Raw genomic sequence first — 25,391 nt, 5'->3', positions numbered from 1 at the left:
GTCAACTTTTGTGCTGAATTTAAAATCTCCTCCTTTTAACCTCTACCCTTCAGTCTTTGTTCAATCTTCCAGCCTGAACAGGGCAAGTCCAACCCCTCTCCTGTAGGTCAGCCTTTTCAATACTTGAAGACAGCATTGCTCCCAGTCCCCAGGCCTCAGTCTTAAGCTGGCATTCTCTCCCTTCAAGCTCTTCCTCCTGCAGTCACCTTTCTGTTTGCTCCAAGTGCCAGCGTCCTTTCAGAACACGGCACTCATCATGGCTCTGAAGACTCCCGTACAGACTGACAGGAGCAGAGAGCAGAGGACCTGGCCCCTCCAGGGAGCCAGGGGATCTTCACCTATACTACAGCCAAGGTCTGCATTTGCTTTTCCTTTGCAACATCACACTATTGGCAGTTGGATTGGCTGTATGTATCATTTAGTGTCTCAGCTCAGGCTGCCATAACAAAATACCACAGGCTAGGGGGCTGAAACTACAGAAATGTATTTCTCACAGTTCTGGAGGTTGGGAAATCCATGAACAAGGTGCCGACAGGGTCTGGTTTTTGGTGAGAGCTCTCTTCTTGGCTGCTGTCCGCACATGTTGAGAGAGTCTCTGGTGTTCCTTCTGCATCAGGGCTCCAGGCTTATGATCTCATTTAACCTTAATCACTCCCTGAAGGCCCTATCTCCAATATAGCCACGTGGGAGGTTAGGCTTCAACACGTGAATTTCAGGGGACACAAGTCAGTCTACAGCATGTAATTAATCTAAAAATGCTTGATCTTCCCTAGAAGCTTCAGCCCCGGCAGGTGCCCCCCAGTCTATGTGTATGCAATTGACTTTTTGAGCATAGCAGTCAGCAGAAGTGTAGAATCTGAGTTTTCAGCAGCTGATGAGGGGCAGCTGCTCTTCGTGTTTCTCCAGCACCCTTTCCACTTGGGGAAGGCCCTCCCCTCCCTCCCCGACTCCTGAACGACTGCTGACAGACACTGACGCAGTGCTTCCCAGCAGCCTTGCCCTCTCTGCTCTTTCTAAAGACCTGACGTTTCTCAGACATCACGTGGCTCTGTGTTTGAGAGGGGGCCAGGCACTCCACCAGCCCCTAGGGGTGACACCCACGTGCCCTACGCCTGTCGCGGCACTCCCCAGGCAATGACTGGCTGGGCAGAAGGTACTGGTGCAGTCCTGACCAGTGAAACACGAGAGATGTGTGCCCAGTTACCCCGGGAAGAGTCCTCCCGGGTGAGCTCCTTACAAAGAAGGGGAGAGAGACAGAGAGATGTAAGAAAGAAATACTTCCTCTGCAACTCCAGGAGCTGGCTGTCTGCAGTCACATATGAGCCTGCCGGAACCACCTAGAAGCAAGTGTGGGGGTGTAGCTAAGAGGACGACCCAAAATATTGAGATGACAGCACGAGTCCTGATGACGTCATGGAGCCATTGAATTACCAACTCTGGAGCCAGGCTGCCTGGCGAGTCTGTTAAAGGTGCAATTAACACGTCCTGTTGTTGCAGAAAGCTGCAAGTCCCCGGGGTTCCCTGGTGTCTCTTGCTTCTTGGGCTCAATTGTTTGGTACTTGGTTTTATTCCACGAGCTGCCCGGTTTCTCTACCACAAATCCCTCTTAGCCTTTAAGTTTGCCACGTTGATTTCTGTCACTTAAGACTGGAACCCTGACTGTGGAACTGTTCATAAGGAAAGGCAGACGAGACGGAGTCACACGCGAGCGGAGAGAGACAGGACAGCCGCACACGTCACCTAGATTAAAAACAAACAGCCATTTGTGTATACACATTAATTGCTGAAATTAAGCTAATGAAAGAGACATAATTAGCTTCTGAGAGCAGAAGAAACCAAGTTGATGTCCTAATGAGGTCTGAATAGGCCTCTCATTAGCCACATGGCTGGGGACTGACAGGAGGAGGCGGAGCTCAGGGAGAACAACAGGGAGCCAGCGGGCTGGCAGGCAGAGGGGGACTCAGTGTCCGTCCTGATCTGCCAAGTGAGCTTAGGCCCCACAGGAACAGAGAAGCCACCTAAGAAAGGAAGGCCCAGCGACAGAAGGGAGCCACACAAAGGGCCCCACCCCCTGCACTAGCTCCTGTGCATTTGCCCTTCAGGTGAAAAGGGCCACCAGTTTGTCCTGGGGCCCTCAGCCTAGCGCCTCCTAGGGCCAAGCGTGTGGGTGCGCTAACCACAGGACTAGCCAAGGTGTTTCCAGGCTCCATCCAGACTTACTGAATTGAATCTCTGGGTGTAAGGCCCTGCAATTTGTCATGCAAGAAGCCACCAAAATGTCTTTAGGACACATGCAAACGCCAAGTTAATCTGCAGTTTTATAGAAGCCCATGGGAAAAGGGCAATGCTTGACTCAAATAAGTAAATCTCTAATTTTGAAATCTCAGACACTAAGGCTTAGAAATGGAGAAAAACAGACAGGAGACAGACAGTTACATCCCACGTTTAAACCTGCCTCCATCTAAGAATAAGGACAGTCAAGTACTTTTCTTCCCGCCCAGACCAAGTTAGGTCCACTGTCTTCAGTTCTTCCACACTGCTTTCTACTGCCTTCTGTTAGGATGATTTGATGGCATGCCTTTCTCCTCCACCAGGTCAAGGGCTCCCTTAAGTTCATTTCTCCATCCCCAGAGCCCAGCACAATGCCCGGGACACAGTGGAGTTCAATGAGCTCAACAAACATCAAATACGCCATCGCACTCTGCATGCTCAGAGCTCTGCTAGACGCTTTACACGTATTAACTCATTTAATCATTACAACCATCCCATTAACAGATGGAGAAAATAAAGCTCAGAGAGGTTAAGTGCCTTGCTCAAGGTCACACAGCTGGCACAAAGTGGAGCTGGCTCCAGCGGCCAGCCTCCTCCCACTGTTCACCACTGTGCTTCCTCATACAGCCCTGAGCTTCTCAGAAAAGAGGGCCCTCGAGAAAAAAGGACCTTGTTTCCAGGTGTTAATATAGCCCACTGCTTTCACATTTTTGTCGTTGCCGCTTCTAACTAAAAGTCATTACCTCAAAACGTTTTGTGAAAGAGGCAAGGCATTACAGGCAGGGGGGCACCATGTTGAAGAGTGTGGATTCTGGAGGGGCCTCCACGGCTTGGGATCTGGGTGCCAACAGTTACTGCATAATTAACTTTCTTATGGCAAACTTCCTCATATGGTTATTAAAGTTATACCAGTGAAAACACACAAAGCACTTAAAACAGTGTTGGGCACCGAGTCAGCAACAATATGTTAGTTGTTACTGTTATCTAAATAATAATAATCCTAGAATCATAAGCCCTTGGAGTTTAAAGGAACTTTTTGCAATATCGATGTCCAACACAGCGAGAGGGTGTTTACACTTCTGGTAATCAGTCAGTGCACCCGCCTTTGCCTGTTGTTACACTACAATCCTCCCTCGGTGTGACTAGGTTATGAGTGTGATGTAAACAGCCAGATTTTGACCATACAGGGAGTAGTATGACTTTTCAATCTTTTGTTTTTGTTTTTTTAACAAAAATACAGCTTTGTCTAAATAGTAATTAATTTTTAAAATATATACAGTAAAACTAGTGTTTAAAAAGTAAATAGAGAATTATAACCTGATGCTCTTTTCACTGGTTTCTGTTACTATCATAATCTAACCTTCATTTTATCACTGGGCTTCAACTCAGTTCACATAAACATATTTTTGTTGACAATACGAAAGACATAATGTAGACACTAAAATGTACACATTTGCTGCCCTTAAGAATCTTATCATGTAATGTGTGGGGGACACATAGAGGGCTGAACAGCAGAGGAGCTAAGGCAAGAGGTCAGGCCAGAATAAGGATATAACAGATGTATAAAGGAACTTGCAAACTAGGACCCTGGTCGGGGTGCAGCGACCAATAAAGATCATACAGAAAAGCTGTCATTTGGGGTGAGCCTTAAAGAACCCCCTGGATGCCAACAGGTGGAGATGGAGAAATGCAATCCGGATGGAGAGAGCAGACCGGGCAGCATGTTCGGCCTCATCCAGAATCCACTAACCAGTCTTTGCAGTTTCCTGCTGGCAGCTGTCCTCTGCCCTGGCCCAGCTGGGCTTGCAGCTAAGGAAGGGCATAGCCGTGATGTTCCTTCTGGCTCCTCTGCTCTCTTCTTGATCTCCACGCGCCTCCCTTCCTTGGTCTGGCTCTCTCTCCCTCTCATTCCCTCTCTCACCTCACCCTTTCTGGCTGATAGCTCAGACTGATATTCTTTAATAAGATGAGGGGAAATGTCTCCTCCCCACTAACAGGAAGGGGAAGCATTTCTCCTCCCAAATAGATCCGCAACTATTTGAAATGCACATAAACTGTAAGAGTTTCTCTCAGCAGAGAAATTTGTCCCTAGCAACTGGTATCATTTTTCCCCCCAAAATGATGAGGAGATAGGCAAAGGAATATATTTCTTTTCTTATAGCATCAAAACTTGATGACTATCCTTATTTACTGTAAAAATAGCATTAAGCACTGTGAAAGAAATGTTAAAAGATATATTTTAAAGAGCAAACATCCCACCCATAATCTCACCTGTAACCTTAATATAATCTCAGCACCCTAAAAAACTGTTACCAATTTTTGGATTCTCTCCAGTCTCCATCCACATGCACTGATTTCACATAGTTGCAATCATTAGTAATACGTCATGAAGAGCTTCTATCTCTACAAACAACCCAAGCTTAAGCATTTTAGAATGAACTTAGTGTAACAGGATGATTATGAGTGACACCAATTCCAAGTTGTTTTTTTTTAAACTTGAAACACAAAAACACAGTGGCCTGGACTGGGAGCAGTCCCACCTGGACAGGACCGAAAAACCCAGACATGGGGACACGTACTGTGGGAGAACCTGATGACTGATGGCGTTGGAGCTCAGAGCCTGTGGGTAGAGTGGCTTCTCCTGAGAAGAGAGAAAAGTTAATCCCTCGGCTGCAAAGGACTTAGGCAGCCAGCCTTAGACAGCTGTGAGGGTGAGCCATGAGGGAAAGCCCTTCCTCTCCTCTCTAGGCTGGGGTGAACTTGGCCCAGTCCCAACACCTTGACAACTTCAGGATGCTGCTCCCGGCCACAGCAGGTGGACATGTCTCCGTGAGGGGCCCACCTGGGGAGGCCCCTGTGCCTCTGGGCCTGCGTGTAGCTGTAATTATTCCCCATGTTAGTCTTCCCACTATGACCCCCAGACTTTTAGCAAAGACACTTAATGGTTACAGCCTGTCTTGGATATCTGAATTATCCCAGGGCTACTGGAACAAATGACCACAGATGTGGTGGCTTAAAACCACAAAAATGTAGCCTTTCACAGTTCAAAGGCCAGACATCTGAAATCAAGGTGTTGGCAGGACAGTGCTTCTTCCGAAGGCTCAGGAGAACCCTCCTTACCTCCTCCAGCTTGGGTGCAGGTGTTCTTGGCTTGTGTCTGCATGCCTCCACTCTCAGTCTCCATCGTCACGTGGTCTTCTCCTCTGTATCTGCAGCTCCTCTTCTATTTCTTAAGAGAACACTTGTCATGGGATATATGTCCCACTTGGTAATCTAGAATGATCTCATTTTAACATCGTTAACTTAATTGCATTTGCAAAGATCTTTTTTCCAAATAAGGTCATAATCACAGGTTCCAGTTGAATTTTCTTTTTTTTTAGAGAGGTGACCATCCACCCTGCTAGGGTCGTGGTGTGGGGAATTAAAGCCAGAGATTGTACCACCTTTGGGACAAAGTAGACAAGTGGAGAGTGTATACCCACCCCTACAGCCAGGGGTGGGATAGCAGCCCCAACAGGGGACAGCTAGACACAGCGGGGCTCTCACAAGGGCACCAAAGGTAAAAATGATCAGCAGAGGCAACACAGAACCACGACAAAGAGACCAAATCCCAGGACCCGGGGGGACTAGTGACTTCTCAGGAATATCTCCCTCTCAAGGCAGTGAGGCAGCAAGAAACCACTTTGAGTTTCTGGTACTGATGCTGGTTGCTTCCAAGATGGTCAACCAGTAGGAACGCTAGATCCCTCCCATACAATCACACAGGTTCTCTGGTTTAGCCTCCTCCCATCCTCACTGCCTAACAAAATAATCAGTATCTCTAGGGGAGGAAGACACACATAGCAAACTAAGAAGATATTTGAGGGGCACCACCATTTCACAAGAGTTTTGGTACCAATTCTGACATGTGTGTGTTTTTTTTCCCCCACACCAGCAAGCAATCTCCAAACACCAGTACGGTGTCCTACAATTCAACTCAATTTTGACACTATCTACCCAGAGATAGGATCAGATTCCACAAGTTAAGAGCTTAGTCCTAAAAGTCTACCCCCCACCCCACCACACTACTTCAGACATGGATCACAAGTTCAGGTTGTCACCTGGGCTTCTGATCAAATGGCTATAAATCTGAGGTTCCCATGACCCCCTCCTTGGATTCAAATAATTGCTAGAGCAGCTCACAGAACTCAGAGAAACATTTTGCTTACTAGATTACCAGTTTGTTATAAAAGGATATAACTCAGGAACAGCCAGATGGAAGAGATGCATAGGGCAAGGTACGTGGAAAGGGGTGCAGAGCTTCCATACCCCCTCTAGGCACAGAACTCTCCCCAAACCTGCATGCGTTCATCAACCTGGAAGCCCTCCAAACCCCTTGCTTTTGGGTTTTCATGGAGGCTTCATTACATAGGCATGATTGATTAAATCATTGGCCATTGGTGACTGAACTCAATCTACAGCCCACCCCCGCCAGACCAGGAGGTCCGGGATGGGACTGACAGTTTCCAATATTACAACAAGAAAAACAGTATGTTAGATTGTGTGCACTGAAAGCATAATAATTAGAAGAGAAGAACCAATTATTTAAAATTAGTCTTAAAAACATTAAAAGAGTTTGCAAAGAATAATTTTTTAAAAAATTAATAATATAGCTCTCATACAAATCATAGTGAACACATATTTTAACTCAGATTTATTTAGCGCAGTAAAATCAGCAGAATGGTAAAGTTGGTTCAAATAAAAATTTGAGAGATTGGCTATGTATAGTGAATGAAAGAAAGATTACTGGAATATGATTGCTAAATCAGACACAAAACTGGTCTTACAGAGCAAAAGAAAAAAAACTGTAACCTCCCAGGTTATCTTTTTCTGCCAGACAGAAATTAGCTTGTATTTATCAATCATCTCAAGTATGAGCCTCACACAGTATGAGCCCTATCAGCTATAAACAGTAAGTGAAAAGTACATGCTACTAGAGAGTTAGGTAATCCCTGAATGGGACTAGACCATGCTCCAGCATGACAGTGAAAAGGCTTGCAATTATCCCTTGCCTTAGTTCCTAGTTTTTTACAATTTTCCTTAAGAGAGACAAGGGAAGATATTAGCCATAAGAAAATGCAAAAATAGAAAAACAGAAGTATTTGGCATAAAATATGTAAATGTTGTTAAACAAACACAAAAGATTGAATAGCAGAAGGAATTCAGCTAAGAAAGGAATTTGTGATTTGGAAGAACAAATTGAGGAAATGTCTCAAAATAAAAAATTACTAATAGAAAATATAAAAGAAAAGCTAAAGCTGAGAAAAGGGGAAAGAAGTTAAAATATTGATATTTAGATTAAGGAGAAATCCCAGAAAGAAAGATAAACTATAAATAGAAAGGAGAAAATATTTGAATAGTGAAGATATCTTTTCTGAAATTGAAAAAGGATGAATATCTCTGATAGAAAAAAAACCATAAAGTGCCAAAGAAAGGAGATGGAAAAAAAAAAAACACACATTCAAACACACTACAGAGAATTTTAAGGATATATATCTTAAAAGGAGAGAATATCACAGAAACTTAAAAAGAGAAAAAGCAGAACATTCAAAGAAACAAGAATCTGATTGACATCAAATTTTTTAAAAACAACACTGGTAATATTTCCTAAATTTGACCATTTATACATCCTATGACCCAGCAATTCCACTCTCAATTTTATACCCAAAAGAAATTTTCAAGCATGTACAAAGGAAGACATATACAAGAACATTTATATTATCACTGTTCATCATAGCAAAGAACTGGAGACTACCCAAATGCTCATCAACGGGAGAATGGATGAACCAAGTGCAGAACAGTCACATGACAGAGTACAAGCAGAACTGAATAAACTATGTTAACTTGCAATGATATGCATAAATCTTAGCATTTTAATGTTAAATGGAAAAGTCCACCCCCCAAATTACATAGATCTTCATATTTTTATACAGTCAAATAACTAAACTCAAAATAGGTTTTAAGGACAACATATAGGTGAAATAAAACAATTTAAAAAGCAAAGCAGGAAAATGATGAATACAGGGCTCAGGGTAAGGTTTGCCTTAGATGGGAGGAGCCAGAGATGCGATGAGATGGGGGGAACCCCATGGTTACATATAGGTTATTGTCAATGGCCTAGCTTTTATTTGCACCGATGGTTTTGTGCATGCTCATTACATTATTAAAAATAACTAAATAAAATTGCATGTTCCAGTGATGACAGTGAGTGATGTACTAAGGATATAATTAATCCAATTCTGTGCACCTAAGGTCCATAGAGATTTTACAATAGGAAAAAGTAAAAAAAGGTAATTTGGTGGAGATATTGTCTGATGTGAGGTCATTTGTGGAGAATAGGAAGAGTAGAAAAAGTAAAATGGAATAAAATAGCAAGTAAAGAAATAAATACTAGCTGTGGGGGACTTCCCCATCATCTTCTGGGTGACCCACAACACAAGTGAGACATTCTCGCTATTCACGGTGAAGTCAGTTGACATGAAAACACTCTGTTCCACTATCAAGAGATATTGCTATATTGAACTTTGTTTCTAGGGCAGCTCCTACTAGAAGGCAGTTGCTAAATGTTTCTAGAGGGAACCAGCTGTGGGAAAACTATTAATTAGCCCAGTCATGCTACACAGATTAAATTGGTTCGCTCACTCTGGAAAGCAGAGGAGAGGAGTACAACTGATGTTCTCTGGATGTGGTAAGAAATGCACACAAGGTTTATTGTTCCCACTGGACCAGAAAGAGGTTTTTAGCTAAGAGAAAGCTCAAAGTAGCTCTTGACTAGAGAACTAGGACAGGTACTCCTTGATTTTGGAAGAAACCGCGAGACTTCCCCTGAAGAAAAGAAGCAAATCATCAGCTGAGAGAGAAGTTGAAAAGCCTGGAGTCCCAAACTCATCAAGCTGGGCTCCAGAAATCAGTAGAACACTAACAAAACAAAATCGGAGGCAGTTCCAAAACATAATGTAGGTTGTTATTTAGAAGAATTACAGAGAGAGTCAGAAATTATAGTTAAATGTACCACAAAATATTTTTTCACTAAAAAAACTTCTAAACCATCTCAAACTTTTCAACCAGTAAAACTAAAAGGAGTGACTTTGCAGTTTTTTTTGAAGTATAATTGGCATACAGTATCCTATTATTCAGATGTGCATCATAGTGATTTTGATATTTATATATGTTACGAAATGATCACCATGAAGTCTAGTTACCATCTATTATCATACAAAATTACCATAATATTATTGCCTATATTCCCTATGCTGTACATTACATCCCCATGCCTTATTCATTTTATAACTGGAATTTTGTATCTCTTAATTCCCTTCACCTATGTCACCACACCCACCAATCCCCCTCCTCTCTAGTAACCACCAGTTTGTTTCCTGTATCTATGAGTCTGTTCCTGTTTTGTTTGTTTGTTTTGTTTTTCAGATTCCACATATAAGTGAAATCATATGATATTTGTCTTTCTCTCTCTGACTTATTGCACTTAGCATAATACCTCTAGTCCATCCATGCTGTCACAAATGGCAAGGTTTCATTCTTTTTTATGGTTGAGTAATATTCCATTCTGTATATATACCACATTTCTTTATTCATTCATCTATTGATGGACACTTAGGCTGCTTCCATATCTTGGCAATTGTAAATAATACTGTGATGAACATTAGGGGTGTATATATCTCTTTGAATTAGTGTTTTTGTTTTCTTCAGATAAATACCCAGAAGTGGAATTTCTGGATCTTATGTTAGTTCTATTTTTAATTGTTTCAGGAACCTCCATACTATTTTCCATAGTCACTGCACCAATTTACATTTCCATCAACGGTGTATGAGGGTTCCCTTTTCTCCACATCCTCTCCAACACTTGTTATTTCTTGTTTTTTTGATAATCGCCATTCCAACAGATGTAAGGTGATATCTCATTGTGGTTTTGATTTGCATTCCCATGATGATTAGTAACGTTGAGCATCTTTTCATGTGCCTGTTGTCCATCTGTATGTCTTCTTTGGAAAAATGTCTCTGCCCATTTTTTAATCACGTTTTTTTTATATTAAGTTGTGTAAGTTCTTTATATATTTTGGATATTAACCCCTTATTGGATGTATGATTTCCAAATATCTTCTCCCACTCAGTAGGTTGCCTTTTTGTTTTGTTGATAGTTTCCTTCACTATGCAAAATGTTTTTAGCTTGATGTAGTCCCATTTGTTTATTTTTGGTTTTGTTGCCTTTTCCTGAGGAGACCAGTCCAAAAAAATATTGCTAAGACTGATGTTAAATTTTCTTCTAGGAAAGAAGAAAATTTTCCTAAATTGCCTATATTTTCTTCTAGGATTTTTATGGTTTCAGGTCTTACATTTAAGTCTTTAATCCATTTTGAATTTATTTTTGTATATAGTGTAAGATAATGGTCTACTTTCATTCTTTTGCATGTGACTGTCCAGTTTTCCCAACACTATTTATCGAAGAGACTGTCCTTTCCCCATTGTATATTCTTGGCTCCTTTGTCATAAATTAATTGACCATATATGTGTGGGTTTATTTCTGGGCTCTCTAGTCTGTTCCATTGATGGATGTGTCTGTTTTTGTGCCAGTACCATGCTGTTTTGATTACTATAGCTTCGTAGTATAGTAGTTTGAAATCAGGAGGCATGATACTGTTACCGAAAAACTGGGACCTTTTCACCATAGCCGAATCAATGAACACAATGACAAGCGATTGAGGAAAAGAAAGAGTAATTTTTAATTTTGCTAGCAAGATGAGGACGTGATAGGCCAGTGCCTCAAAACCCACTGTCCTCTCTAAGCATTAGTAGCTGGGGCTTTTAAAGGGGAATCCATGGGACAAGGTTTTAGTTAGGGGAGGGGGAGCTGTGGCTTTGCAGGTTGACATCTTCCCATCAGCCTGCATTTGGCCTTGTGAGGCTGTTCACAGGGAGGAGGGTGGTGAGATAAGGGAATCCACAGGTGGGTGTCCTTGGTTGTCTGCTTCCATTATGAACGGCGGATTCTGGAACCAGGAAGCCAAGGAGTTGAGGTCTGGGAATTTCAGCTTCTTGATATTCTCTGGATATCAGTTTCCTTGTAACAAATCTTCAAAGGACCAATACCTAGCCAAACTTCAGTGTAAGTGCAGTGTGAGGCAACCCTGGCTTTAACAATTTGTAACTTCTATTTGCCTTGTGGTGTTCTGGGATACAAAGGTTAAAAAACCAGATATTTACATGTGAACCTAACTTAGAGGAGCAGGGAAAGAGGATGAGTGCTTTCGGTTTTAACCCCATAAATGCTGGGTTTAATGCAGGGGAACTGATATCAGGGCTGGCATCAATACCTCCAGCTTCGTTCTTCTTTCTCAAGGCTGCTTTGGCTATTTGGGGTCTTTTGTGGTTCCACACAAATTTTAGAATTATTTGTTCTAGTTCTGTGAAAAATGTCATTGGTATTTTGACGGGGATTGTATTGAATCTGTAGATTGCTTTGGGTAATATGAACATTTTAACAATACTAATTCTTCCAATCTATGAGCATGGAATATCTTTCCATTTATTTGTGTCATCTTCAATTGCTTTTATCAATGTCTTATAGTTTTCAGAGTACAGGTCGTTCACCTTAAAAGGAGTGACTCTGAACCCCTAAGTGTCCAAGGGCATAGCAGTGACCCACCACAAGCAAGTGTTTTATTTGAAGTTCTATTTTCAATCTTAACAATTTATATAAATTTTGCATTCCACTATGTATATATCCAGTTTCAACAGAAAAAATATTTTAAGTGCCTTACTATTAAGCAAAAATTAATATTTCAGGTCTTCCATCCCCTGGCTCATTAACACAAACTCTGTTTTGAGAAGAATTGCTATAATTACCCTTTTTTGGTTCAAGTTTTGCCTAAGTTTGATTTTCATTTAGGAAAAATGTGTATTTCTGATATGTACTTGGAAATTCAAAAACATAATTCTCAGAAGGTTGAAAGAAATGAAACAATTGCCCAAATTCAGAGACTGGCTCTCCTGTTTATTTTGCGTGCCCACTCATTTCCTCATTTGTAAATGGGGACTTTCACACCTCCCCATGGCAGAAACTTTCCCCTTCCTCCTGGGAACACAGCTAGACCTCCTTTCCCAGCTCCCCTGGCAGGCAGGTGTGGACACACGACTGAGTTCTGGCCAAAGGAATAGGAATGCGGGAAGAAGGGCTGCCTCTGTCCATCTGGCAAGAAAACACAGGCGGAAATGCCCCCAAGTGACCCTTCTTTCTCTCTTCCCTTTTCTACAGGCCCTTTCCACACCCAGGTCGCCTGGGAAGCCATGTGTGAAGACTGAAGGACCCTTATCAGCCCAAGTCCCCAGGTGCAGAGAGAAGGCCCTCCTGACCCTGGGCTCCACTCGCTGGGCTTTTCCTCTGCAAGAAATACAAGTGTATTGTATTAAGCTGTGGAGATATCAGAGTTTATCCATTACAGAAGATTAAGCATTACTTAAACTAATACACACCTCCGAAAAAAGTGTTGAGGAGTGAGTGAGATAATTCACATACAGTAATTAACACCAGGATTATCATGGAACGTGCACTCCTGTCAATCTGAGGCCATGGGACCTGGAACTATGCTGCCACCTGCTATCAATCTATTTCTTAAATGGCAGGGTGAAGTTAACCGCAAATAACAAAGTCACGGAATCAAGCTGTCACAAATTGGCCTCCACATTCCTAAGGCATTTTAAGTGTGTGTACTGACAGGAAAAAGCAGGAAGAAATGAAGAGAGAAGAGGAGAATGGAACTGGAGTTGGAAAATAATATTCAAATGTATTTACAAACCTAGTTTGGGCCCAAAAGAGTAGGAGAATGAGAAGGGACTTTTGCTGAGATCTATTCTATGCCAGTTGGAGGAATAAGCAATTCACATTGGTTGTCTCATTTCTTCTTCAGGATAATCCTAAAGGTACATATTATTTTCTCCATTTACGATTAAGAATTGATGCTCCAAAACAACCGGATTCACAGTTTATAGGTAGTAGAGCTGGATTCAAACCTGAGTTGGTCTGGTTCTAATGTCTTTGCTCTCTCTGATATAAGCATTTAACCTTTCAGCACCTCCAATTCTGTGCTGAAGGCAGGCCACCCACCCTGCTTGTGGGACAGGGTCCAGTGATGAAACAAGTCATTAATGAAAGTGCTGAGTGTGATGCAGACATAGAGGCCATTTTAAATGGGCTCCCTGAAATGAAAGCGGGGCTCAAACAGAGCATACTTGCAAGGGGGCCTGGTTTAAACGGCCAGCTGCTAGAGAGAAAAGGCATTAAAGGAAGCACATTTCTGCTGGGCTTGCAAAACTTCAAGTTCATGAATTCAAGAGCAGATTCAAGAAGAGAACAGAGCTTCAGACTGCAGCCTCAGGAACTCCCTGCATCTCGCAGGCCAGGAGGCTGGTTTTTCCAATCGTGCAATTAAGCTACAGCATCCAGCCTTGCTCTCAGTTTTCAATTAATCTGCAATAATGAATTTAACAACTAAAACGTATTTGCTAATTGAGGTGCCTGCTGGCCAGGTCACCTCCCTTCCCCATCTGACGGCAAACTCCCCCCACTATGCCCCTGTGGCACCCCTACCCTGCTGCTAGCCCTGGGTAAGGGGAACCTTCAAGGGACAGGAAAAGAGCTGCCTGGCAGAGAATGCCTCAAAATACTAAGTCACAGACAGAAACTGCTCCTTGGGGCACAACCTTTGATTTTTGCTTCTAAGTGAAAGCTCATGACACGTCCCAGCCATATTATCTCCCTGGCCCTTGGCAGCTATTATATAACAGTAAGGGCATTAAACTTGGGTTAAGACGTTCTTGATAAAGATCCCAGACTGTTGTTCATAAGCAGGTTGACTTTGGAAAGTTAGCACCTGTCTCTCAGTTTGTTCATCTGGAAAATGAGACTAACAGAAGTGATCTCAAGAGTCCTAGTGAAGAGCAAAGGCATGTGATCGGAACTCATCACAATGTCTTGTTCTATCCTGAGGGGCAGGATCAGTCTGGGCAGGGGGAGACAGCACCACAGGAAAGCAGGAGTAGCAAATGTATAAAGGATAAAGAATGGGGGTGGGGCGTGGGCTGGGTGGAAGGAGTCTATTGGCAGGAAATGGCTGGGAAGTGAAAGAGATAGATGATGTGTGGACGGGGAGTTGAGAGACTCATTGAAGGAAATGAACAGACAATTGGAGAAGGAGATGTAAGGAAGGGTAAAGGAAGTGGGAGGACAGAAGAGTAGCTGGGGGGGCCCACCCTGTCCTTCTGTTCCCAGCCTGTCAGCCACCTGAAGATTACACACTCACAAAGAACAATGACTGCAGGTGCTGTGTGTGGAGATGGGCTACAGAACTCTCCAAAACCTATTTAGAGCCTCAAAAGTTTTTCTTTTCTTTCTGGGCAAACAAAGGCTGACAGGATCAGCCTTCTGGCCAACCTTCCTTTGTCTCTGCCTGCACAGGGAAATGTACTCAGCTAGCTTTTGGAAGTAGCTGAGAGCCTCAGCCAGGAAGCCAGCTCTGGAAACCTGCAGCCCAGGCCATCCACCTGATCATAGCACTGCCCTCGCTCGGGCTGCAATTCATAAAAGAAAGAAAGAAAGAAAGAAAGAAAAAGGCCTTGAATGCATTTCCTCAGGGGAGGGCAGGGGCCTGGAACACCTGCCAGAGTGGAGGGAGCATTATCAGGTCACCAAGCTCAGACTCTCAGATTTCCCCAGTCAGAAACACGGGCCACAGCAGGGAAGGTCTGGGAATTTGATTTGCCTTCCATTTGAAGAAGAATGAGGCTACAGGCCAAGCCTGGAATCCAGTCCAGGGGCTGGGAGTCAGTGAGGACGTCCCAGAATGGGATGCCACTTTGGAGAATGTCGGTGGGTCAGGCCAGGAAAGCACACAGTGCCTGCGGGATGGTGTTGCCTTGCTGCCAGAGACATCAGGCCTGATGCAGGGATGAGGGCCACTGTCCAGGGACAGCACGTTCCAGCTGTCCCCTCCCCACTGGTGGAAGAGGATGTAAGTCACATAGACTGTCTTACTGAAGTTGGACGGCCCTCTGTGGACATCCAACTCAGGCTGCAGGTTATCTGCCTCTGGATTTACTGCACTTGAAATGGGGAATCAATTTCTTTAAAAATCATCTGCCCCAGGAAACACAGCTGAGATACCATGAACATCAGAGGAAGAAATGTCATGCGGGGGAGGGGAGGGAGTGACCGTCTTGACGGCCTCATGTCTCAAACTTATTGGCTGCTCCTCATTCGTTCATTCAATGAATAAGTATTGAGTGCCTCCTTCATGACAGTTTCTCTGCACGGTTATGCTATGAAAAAGAGAGACCAAGTCCCTGCCTTCAGAGATCTGGGAAAGCAGATATTGAACCAGGAGTTACAAAAGACTGTGAGTGACATGCTCAAGCACATTGACAGCAGGCAATGATGGCATGTGACAAGGGGTAGGACGAGGACGCGACCCTAAAAATTATTTAGTACAAACTCACATCTCTCCAATAAGGAAAGCAAGTCCTAGGAAGGGGACTTCAGTGAGTCTAGTTTAATGCTGATGTGCAATGATGAAGGTGCTTCCAGGCATTATCATCTGGCAGTCTCAGTCCTTGAGCTAAAGGAGAAGGAAACTTTTGAGTCTATCTTAGCTCTTCCACAAACCATCACGGATGACCTCAGCCTTAAACGAGGCCTCTGTAGTCTGCATTCAAAGGCCTGCTCAGACCTGACCCACCACATTCTGGCTGGAGTGTACTGACTAGATGCACCTCTCACATACAAGCTGTTTGCTCCCGACGTCCTGTTCCCCTCAGGAGCCATAGCTACTCAACCCCCAAATACAGTCTCCCTTCCCTACAGAAGAGGGAGTGAATCATATCCTCAGAGAGGTGAGCCTTGAGGACACAGATCACTGTCCCAGAGGTCTTTGAGGTAATCCTGCTGCTGGAACCCCACTCTAACCTTGGACCTCTTGGCTCCTCAGAGATGGGGCTCCAGCTTCTGCTCTTGAAAGTTGTACCTTGTTCCTCACAAGCCTGGACTGTGATCTGCTGATTCCCTTGACTGTGCCTGGCCTGGAACTGAGGGCTAGATTCCCTTCCCTGACACCCACCTCCTTGAGTGCACCTAACTGCTGCCTCTTGCCTGCTCATACCTGAGCTGACCATGAGCAGTCTGGACCTCCGCACCAAGGGCCAGCTCTATGAAAGTCTGAGTAGATGCCCCAACCAAAGTCTCTGCTTGGATTTCTGGTTAAGTATCTCACGTATCACCTATCCTCGCTCCTCATCCTCTAATCTATCAGTTTCAGACCCAAGTTTCAACTAATTTCCACATATATATTTCTCTCTAGTTACAGATCCATAGCTACCACCAACCCTTCCTCAGAGTCCCAGTTCTAGGTTCTTAGCAACACGCCCTTCTAGCATAAGGCTGCATCATGGTTGTTGTTTTCCATCGAGGGGCTCACACTCAGTCGATTCTCAGTGGGTCTTTGAGTCATAGACAGGTCCTTCCCATGTGGGTGTGCTTCCCAAGGCTCACTGAGCCAAGGGCACACTGAATGAATGGGCCAACCTCCGACTGCTGCGATGACAGTACAGGGGCCAGAGTGCCTGTGTCCTCTGGGCCAGCCCTGCCTGGTCCAGTGTCCTCAACTCCAATCCTAAGCTTCAAGGCTCATGCTGTCAACCCCTAGCTGCTCTCATCTCAGTTGCTTGGCAGTCACAGGGATGCTGCCAATGCTCCAGAGGAATAAAAAATAAATAACACTGCTAAATAACACTGCTCAGGTTTAGCATTTTTCGCACGTTTCCACTGCACCCCACTCTCCCCTCCTATTTTTCTTCTCCTCTCCTCCTCCTTCCATCCCACTACTTATGAGGAAAAAAATAATAACAAATAGGAAGGCTAATTCTTAGTTTGTACAGTCCTAGCCTGTATCCTGGTCCGCCTTCAGTCCTGTTATTTTCTCCTGTGTCTGGCTTTGACAAGACTGATGACATTTACGTTTTCCAAAAGCTTCAATAAGAGGCACTTTAGCTGCAATCACCTCCATCTAATTTCCCCAGTCAAATGGGTTTTTTTTGGCTTAAATCACACAACAGAACTAAGGCCTGAGCTGCTCTGACAACTTGTCACCAGATACGGATCAGCCCAAATGGGCTGTCTTGCAAACCAAGGACAAAAGGGGAAAAATGGACTAAGTGGCCTGAGAATGAAGTGGAATGGCTGAAGGAAGAGAGCAGATTGGCGGGCGTCAATTTGCTCAAGTTCCAGAACAGGTGGCTGGTGCTGTTTGGGGCCCAGAACAGACAGAACGTGTGCATTTCTCCAGAAAGGAGGTAATGGCGCCGGTGCTGGCAGGGGCCAGTCCCCCGCCGCACAGGGCGCTGCGTCCCAGAGAGGGAGGCGGCCAGCCCTCCGGCATGCAGCCTACAGGGTAGACCCCCAAGGGGAAGGCATGAATACCTTACTTTCCACACAACTCTGGATAGGATTAGTGTCCTGGGGAAACTAAGGCCCAGATGTTTTGTCCACAGCTGCACAATGACTCAGAACATGGAGGAAGGACGTTGGATGAAACATTGCATCCATTCTTTAAATAAATGTGTTTATTGACGTATTATATGCATACAGAAAAGTAATAAGGGCTCACCTCAAAAATTTTTCACAAAGTAAACTCACTCATGCAGCCACCACCCAGATCAAGGAAGAGAACATTTCAGGAGATCTGCTCACATTCCCTCTCAGTCACTAACTCTCCAAAAGGGATCATCATCCTGATTTCTAAAACTATGGACTAGTTTTGTCCATTTTTGTACTTTATATAAATGGAATCATAGATGTAATGTGTACTTTTCTCTGTCCAATCCATCTTGTTAGAGATGGCAATAAGTCACTCATTTTCATTGTTTTATAGTATTCCATTGTATAAGTATATCACAACTTGTTTATTCATCATACCATTGACAGACATTTGAATTATTTCCAGGTTGGGGCTCTTGTAAACAATGTTTATATCTTGTTGCACAATTCCATTTGGGTATATACCTGGGAGTAGAATTGCTGGCTTGTGGGGCAGGTGTGCAGTCGGCAGATACCGACAAGCAATTTTCTAAAGATTTTGTACCACTTCATCCCCCCACCAGAGGGGATGAGAGTTCTAGTTGCTCTACATTCTCACCAGCACTTGCTATTTTATTTAAGCCACTTGGGTGAGTGCATATGGCTTTAATTTGCATCTCTCTGATTACTAAAGGTTTGCTTCTTTTCATATGCTACTGACTGGATATTTTTTAAGGCTTCTGCCTATTTTTTCTGATGGATTCTGTCTTTTTCTCATTGATTTATAGGAATTCTTTAGACATTCTGGAAATAACTTCCTTGTTGGTTACATGTATCCAGACAGAAAGTGCAACACATCACTCACAGAGAGAGCTCCATGCCACCCTTCTTAACTCCTCACTCTTCCTCATCCATCTCCTGGCTTTGGTTTAGGCCCGACGTCACTCACCCCATTCTCTCTACTATCACCCCATTCTCTCTACTATCACCCCGTTCTCTCTACTGTCACCCCATTCTCTCTACTATCACCCCATTCTCTCTACTATCACCCCATTCTCTCTGCTATCACCCCATTCTCTCTACTATCACCCAGGCTCCAGACATTTCTTATTCTCTCACTTTCGTGTGGCCTGCATGCAGGTACCCCGAGTATCACAACCCAGAGGCCCTGTGGCAGTCCTCAGACAGAAGCCTGCTAGCTCAGTCCTCGTACTCAGGTCTTGGGCCACACACCGGCCCTAACACAGCCTCCAGGCTCACCTATGACTGAGCTCGGAGAGGCTCAGGGGATGGGCGCAGAGGCGAGCTCTGTGGAGGGAGTGGCGAAGTGCTCTCCTCTTCTCTGAAGCATGAGAGCAGCACAGGGGACAAGGCATAACAGCGGGAGGGCCTTTTGAGAACCCAAACAGGAAACACTTGAGAAAATATCCACTTGTATAGAACATTTGTTTCATAAGCGAAAAGCTTACTGGTCTGACTGGAGGTCAGGAGGCCAGGATCTTGTCTCATCACTGCCTAGGGTGACCAGATTATTTCAGTTTACCAGGGATGGTCCTAGTTTTGGCTCTGGAAGTCCTGCATCCTGGGAAACCCCTCAGTGAGAGGGTGATTGTTCACCGCCTTGCTGCCTCTAAATGGCTGTGTGTCTTGGGGAAAACTCCTTTCCTACTCTGGGCTACAAAATCTTCATCTATAAATTGAGTTGGGAGTAGCATAGTGGATCTTCACTTTTCCTCCCATATCTGAATTCTTGTTGTTCTTGTTCTAGGATTCTTCTAGTAACTTACAGTCAAGAGGCAGATGCAAAAATTCCATGATGATGGTGAATGTATACCCATCTCTGTGTTGACCTTTCCCAAATAATAATGGCTCCCAAGTATTGAGTGCCACAGTGTGCAGGTGCTGTGTTATCTGTCCTACATTCACAATTCTCTTTAATCCTCATGACATCCCTGGAATATAAGCATTACTGTCACCGTTTCATTTATGTATGGGGAAACAGAGGCTCAGAGAGTATGAGCACGGGGCCCAATATAACACAACTAGTCAACAAAGACTAGTGTTCTGCCCCCAGTCTGCCTATTTCCAAAGCCCCTGGGCTTAACCTTAGCGTATTAAACCAGCTCAAATCTAATTGCTCTGTGCTTCCATGTCCTCACTTATAAAATGATGCTCTCTTACTTCTCACTCTACACCTGTCCCAGGACAAGGTGCTCTCATATGTATCATCTCATCTGATAACTACCTGACAGGGTTGTCATGCGATCAAGTAAGACCTTTGAAAAATTAAAACTTTCTCTAAACAAAAGGGATTGTTATTAATAATGCCTGGAGAAAGCCAAAGCATATCCACAAGGTTTAGACAACTAGAATGTGGCAGGTCTGAATGAATGCTTCCTCTCTGAAATAAGCTTTCCAAATTTGCTGTTCCATATGCCAAAAGAGACTGGAAACTCATCTAGAAGGAGGAAAAAAGATATGAGAATAAAAGAGAAAGCAAGAGTCAGGGGACCCAACAACCAGTTGTCAAGAATTTACTCCCATCAGCATGAGAATCTACTGGAAATGTAAAGATGTGGACATTTAAACTCTATTTCCCAGGCTGGTCTCACATCTCGGATGGTATGAAAATCAATGCAAACCATGTCTGAAAATGGAGATGGGACTCTAGTTGTTGAAAGGCTAGACAAGACTTGGTCTAGGTAGCAAGAAAAAGAAAACAACAGAACAAAAACAACAAAAATCAAGGTAATAATAGGACTAGAAGAGGTGGGTGAAAAGCCCAGGAAAGAGGACTAAAGATGGTCTGGGATGGGTCTGAGCTGTGGATGCCAAGAGGATTCTTAGATGCCAAGGGGAACAGAGAAAGACCTACTACAAGGATCTCCTCTTGAGGTCCTGATGAAAGCTTAGACCTTTGTCCCAGAAAAATGCACAAATGTCAAATCACATACACAGAATGTCCCATAGGGTGCAGCAGGTTCACAAACCCAAAGCCTATCCCCAGGACCTCTAATCATCACCAAACCCTCACTTTTAAGTAAAGGAAACTTAAGATGCATAAGGTATGGTAGCTTCTCCAAGATAAGCAAGATCGTGGATGGTAGATACAAGAGGGCCTCCCAGGTTTCCTGTCTCTAGACCAGAACTATTCTCATGGAGGGAAGCTAGAAGAAATTCCTATCTTCAAGGCCAGAGTCTGCATCTATTGAATTCCCTATAGACACCCTTAACTGTTCTCAGCCTTGCTGTCCATATCGGAAGGTCCACTGATGCCCTTGATGTATCCACCAACCTGTGTGTGTATTTTTGGTGTGATTCTTCACCAAGAAAATGCATTAAGATTCAGAGGAAGCTAAGCTCCCTCCTCCAAAGCTAATAGAGGTTCCCCAAGCCCTTGGATGGAGACAGAAAAGGTAGGAACAAATGGCCAAAAGAAATTCCAGAAATGGCACTGGTCATGATTTGACACCCCTTTTCCGTCCTTTGTCCTGGCTCCAAGCACGGGATGTTTTCCATATTCCTGGAGTCCATCAGGGAGGGAGGGGGCAACTGAGTTTTTACCCAGAGGATGCAAAAGAGTCCCCTCTCCTTCAACTTCTTGAGGCCAAGGCAGGGAAGGTGGGGATGTGTGTGAATTGCCGTGCCAGCACTCCCGGTGTGCAGACATGGGAGAAGGCCAGGTGGTGCTATCATGAGAGAGTTCACAGACACAGCATGGCCCAGCAGGTGTGAGTTCCAGAGGGAAACTCTCCACCTTCATTCCAGGTTCCCTGGCTTAGTAGGAGCTTCTAACAGCCCCTCCACAACTGGCTGATGTCCACACAAAAATGAGCACAGATACAGCCAAGGTCTTGGGGTAATTGTCAATTTTATTACTACTGTTAATCTTGATCTTAACCATTGGCAAGTTTCACATACTTTCCGCCATCCCTGCCCAACCTCTACCAGGGCGGCTTCTTCCTTTTGACTGCCTGGCCCTCAGCTCTTTCCTGCTCACTTCCTCTTTCTCTTTTCTCCTTATCTTTTCACAGGGCTATTCAATTAATTTACTTCCAGAAATCAAAATCCACTGTTGGGAGCTTTTGCTTTCAAAGGCAATTCCCTGCAGTCTCACAACAACTCCTGCCAGCAGCGTGTCAGGAGAAAGTCACTAGGAGAGAGAGGCAGCGCCCCCCACGCTCCCTCACGGCCCCAGAGCTTGCATTCTTTGCTGATGCTGCAGAGCAGTTATAAGCAAAGGCAGAGAGGCCAGACAGAGATGGAAGGAGAGGCTCTGGCCTGGGCAATAGTGTGTGCCTGAGGAAGCAGAAGCTCTAGGGTCTGGATTCCAGATTCCAGAGAAAACAGTCTGGCTCTGCCTATCCAGGTTGGACTCCTCTGTCTTAATTCAAGCTTGTGTCTCCAGTTGCCTGCTGTTAAAATAGATACCTGTTTGGTTGGTCGGTTAGTTGACTGGCTGGCTGGCTGGTTGGTGGGTGGGTGATTGGTGGCTGGTTGGGTGGTTGGTTGGTTGTAAGATCTGTGAACCTACAAGCTCACAGAGAGGCCACCACATCTCCTGCCTGCACTGCCTCAGCACTTCCACCCTCTGCTTTCAGCTCAAAGTTTGACACAAATGAAAGAAAACAATTCAAAACATGAGAGCTCACTCACTGCATCAAGGACTTTATTGTGACATCTGGTGGTTTTCTACTGCCCCACCTGGGAAGCAGCAGCTTGTGTGACAGCTCTTTAGGGATAGCCCCCTGCCTCCTCCAATTCATCAGGCCCCAAACCACACACCTCATCTTCTCCATTTCCTCTGCACCATCTTACAGGGGATGAGCTCTTGTGATTTTTTCTGTTTTAATTTTATTATCTTTTACTTAAAAATCACTTACGTGAGGTTTACTATGTCCCAGACAATCCCCTAAGCATTTTGTAAAAATAAGCTCATTTAATTCTCATGCCAACCCTCATTTTATGGATATGGAAACCGAGGCAGGGGTAGCTTTAGTAACTTCCCGAGGTCACAAGACCACAAGAGGCAGAGCCAGGATTCTAACTCAGGCAAAGCCGTGTCCCAAGTCCATGCCCCAACCAGGATGTGTCCCATGAGCCTTCTCTCCTGCTGTGACCAGAGCCCTCCCACACCAGGACTCCCATCCGGGACTCCAGTGTCTTCTTACCGGCCTCCCGCCTCCCCTCTCCCCACCCCCAATCCACACCGTGTTGGCTGCCATCATGCTCTGTCTCAAGATCCATTTCCTCCTGCTGATTTTGCCTGGACTTCCTGGCTCTGGACACACACAGCATCAACCACCAGCTTGCACAGCCCCAGCCTTATCTTGCCATTGCTCCAGTCATCTTAATTTTATAAAGCTCACCCCCCATGTGGCAAACCACAACAGTTACACAGCATGTGCTCAAGGGCAAGGCTATTAGAGCTGTAGGGGCCTTGTTGGCCACGCCTAGGGTTTAGCCTCAAGGCCTTCTGAAAAGCCCCCCTCCTCAAACCCAGCCGCCAGCAGCCTCTGCCCCTGCAAATCTGTCTCAACTCAATATGCACGCCCTTCTGAATTCACTCCGCTTGCATTCTCATAACGTCTGACAGCCCAGACTCCACTTCTTCCTACTCTAGCCCTCCCACCCACCTCTGCTTCAGCAGCCGCTCAGATTGGGCAGCTGATGATGCCAATATCAGCTGATGATGATATCAGTACCTGACCTTGGGCGCTGTCCTCACACAGGAGGCTCAGGGGCCTGTTGCTCTCACTCAGGTGCCAAGAGCGTGTATGGCCCCTCTGTGGCCCTGGGCCAGCCTGGGCGAGGCCTCTCCAATCAAGCCTAATTAGAAAACACCCCGTCTTCCAGCTTTCACTAGCAATGAGCCACTGCCTGCTTCTCTTCCAGAGCCTGCATCTCTTCCAGAGCCTGCATCTCACGCATCACCAGCGCTTGCTCCCTTTGGGTGCCTTCTGTTTTCCAGAGCCTATTAAAACAGCCGCGTCTGCCTTATTTATGTAAGATTGGGTTTGCCATATACGCACCCCCTTCCTCTCACGTCTGCGGCAATTTACCCCCTCTTCTCCAGCACATCGCGTGCTGCTGTCCTGCTCTGGCAGTCTTCTTCCCGGCTTGGGTTTGAGCTGCGTGTGGATGTCGCCACCAGCCACCCCCTATTGCTCAGGTTTGGTGGGATGGGAGGAAAAGGGCTTTCCATGTTTCTGACTTGGAAACTGTGTACGTTAGTGAATTCGGCCCTCCACAGACGAAAAGAACGCAAGCCATGGGCACCAGATAGCTGGTAACTGGGACGGTGACGGGGGAGAACAACCCTGAGAGAATTTTAGCTATAACGCACCGGTTTTTGCATCCCCCTCCACGATGCCTATCTTAGAAACTGGCACCTCCAGATTAATAAATGCTGCTGGATAAAGGGGGGGGAGGGACAAAAGCAAGCTTTATGGGATGTTGAGAACATGCCTCTAGCACTTCCTTAGCGGCCCAGGGCATCAGCCAAGAAAAGTCTAGCCTGACTTTGAGAGTGGCAACTCTATCTTCAAGTTGCAAGTCTTAGCAATCATAATTACAATCGTTAGCAACTACATACTTTCAGTTTCCAACCCACCTTCACTATACTTAAAAGAACACTAGTTTACACTAATCTGATCCTCCAAGACTAAAGAGCTATGTGGCCTAGAGCTGGACCATGGCTCTTTGGGACTCAGATGCCCGTTACCCTGCACCACACAGCCCCAACAGAGGGTGGCACACCCGTGTTATGTTCTGGGCTTTCAGAGTGGCCCCAAGAGCCCACCAGCCAGAAGATAGATGGTCAGGACTTCCATACCCTGGAATGACTAGTTGGCCTTTCCCTTGGCAGCATGATCTCAGGAGCAGGGAGAAGCCCCCATGCACCCACATTTTCCAACTTGCTCAGGAATGGTTCAAATGCCCTTGCAGGAGAAAACCCTCTTAATCCACTCCCAGAGCTCAGGGCTATACAGTAAGCTCTTCCAGACATGTCACACATGCTACTTTACAGTCATACTAAGCAGCAGGATTGAGCTCACATTCTTTTTTGATCGCTGATAAGAGAAAGAAGAGAGTTACAGTCAGTGGCAGCCAAGAATATGGGCTTCGGAGCCAGACCACCTAGGTTTGAATCCTTGCGGCACCATTCCCAGCTGTGTGAATTTGGGCAAATTACTTAACCTCTCTAGGCCTCAGTTTCCTCATCTGTAAGATGGGGATGATAATAATACCTTACTCACAGGGTTTGTTGTGAGGGCTAAACGGTGTAATCCACGAAAGTGAGAACATGGCACATTGCAAGTATCCCACAAAGGGTGTTGTTAATCTAGTTTTTATTATTATTACAGAAAAGATATGTTCTTGCCCAAGGAGAAAAGGCAATTTGGAAAAAGTATCTTGAACAGTAATAAGGATATACTTCACCCACTTCAAAATCTTACATTGAGACACTGTAGCAGCTACTGATGGCCCCGTGACAACCACC

Source organism: Diceros bicornis, chromosome 11 (assembly GCF_020826845.1).
Source record: "Diceros bicornis minor isolate mBicDic1 chromosome 11, mDicBic1.mat.cur, whole genome shotgun sequence".
Classification (NCBI taxonomy): Eukaryota; Metazoa; Chordata; class Mammalia; order Perissodactyla; family Rhinocerotidae; genus Diceros; species Diceros bicornis.
Note: the sequence above shows the minus strand (reverse complement) of the source record.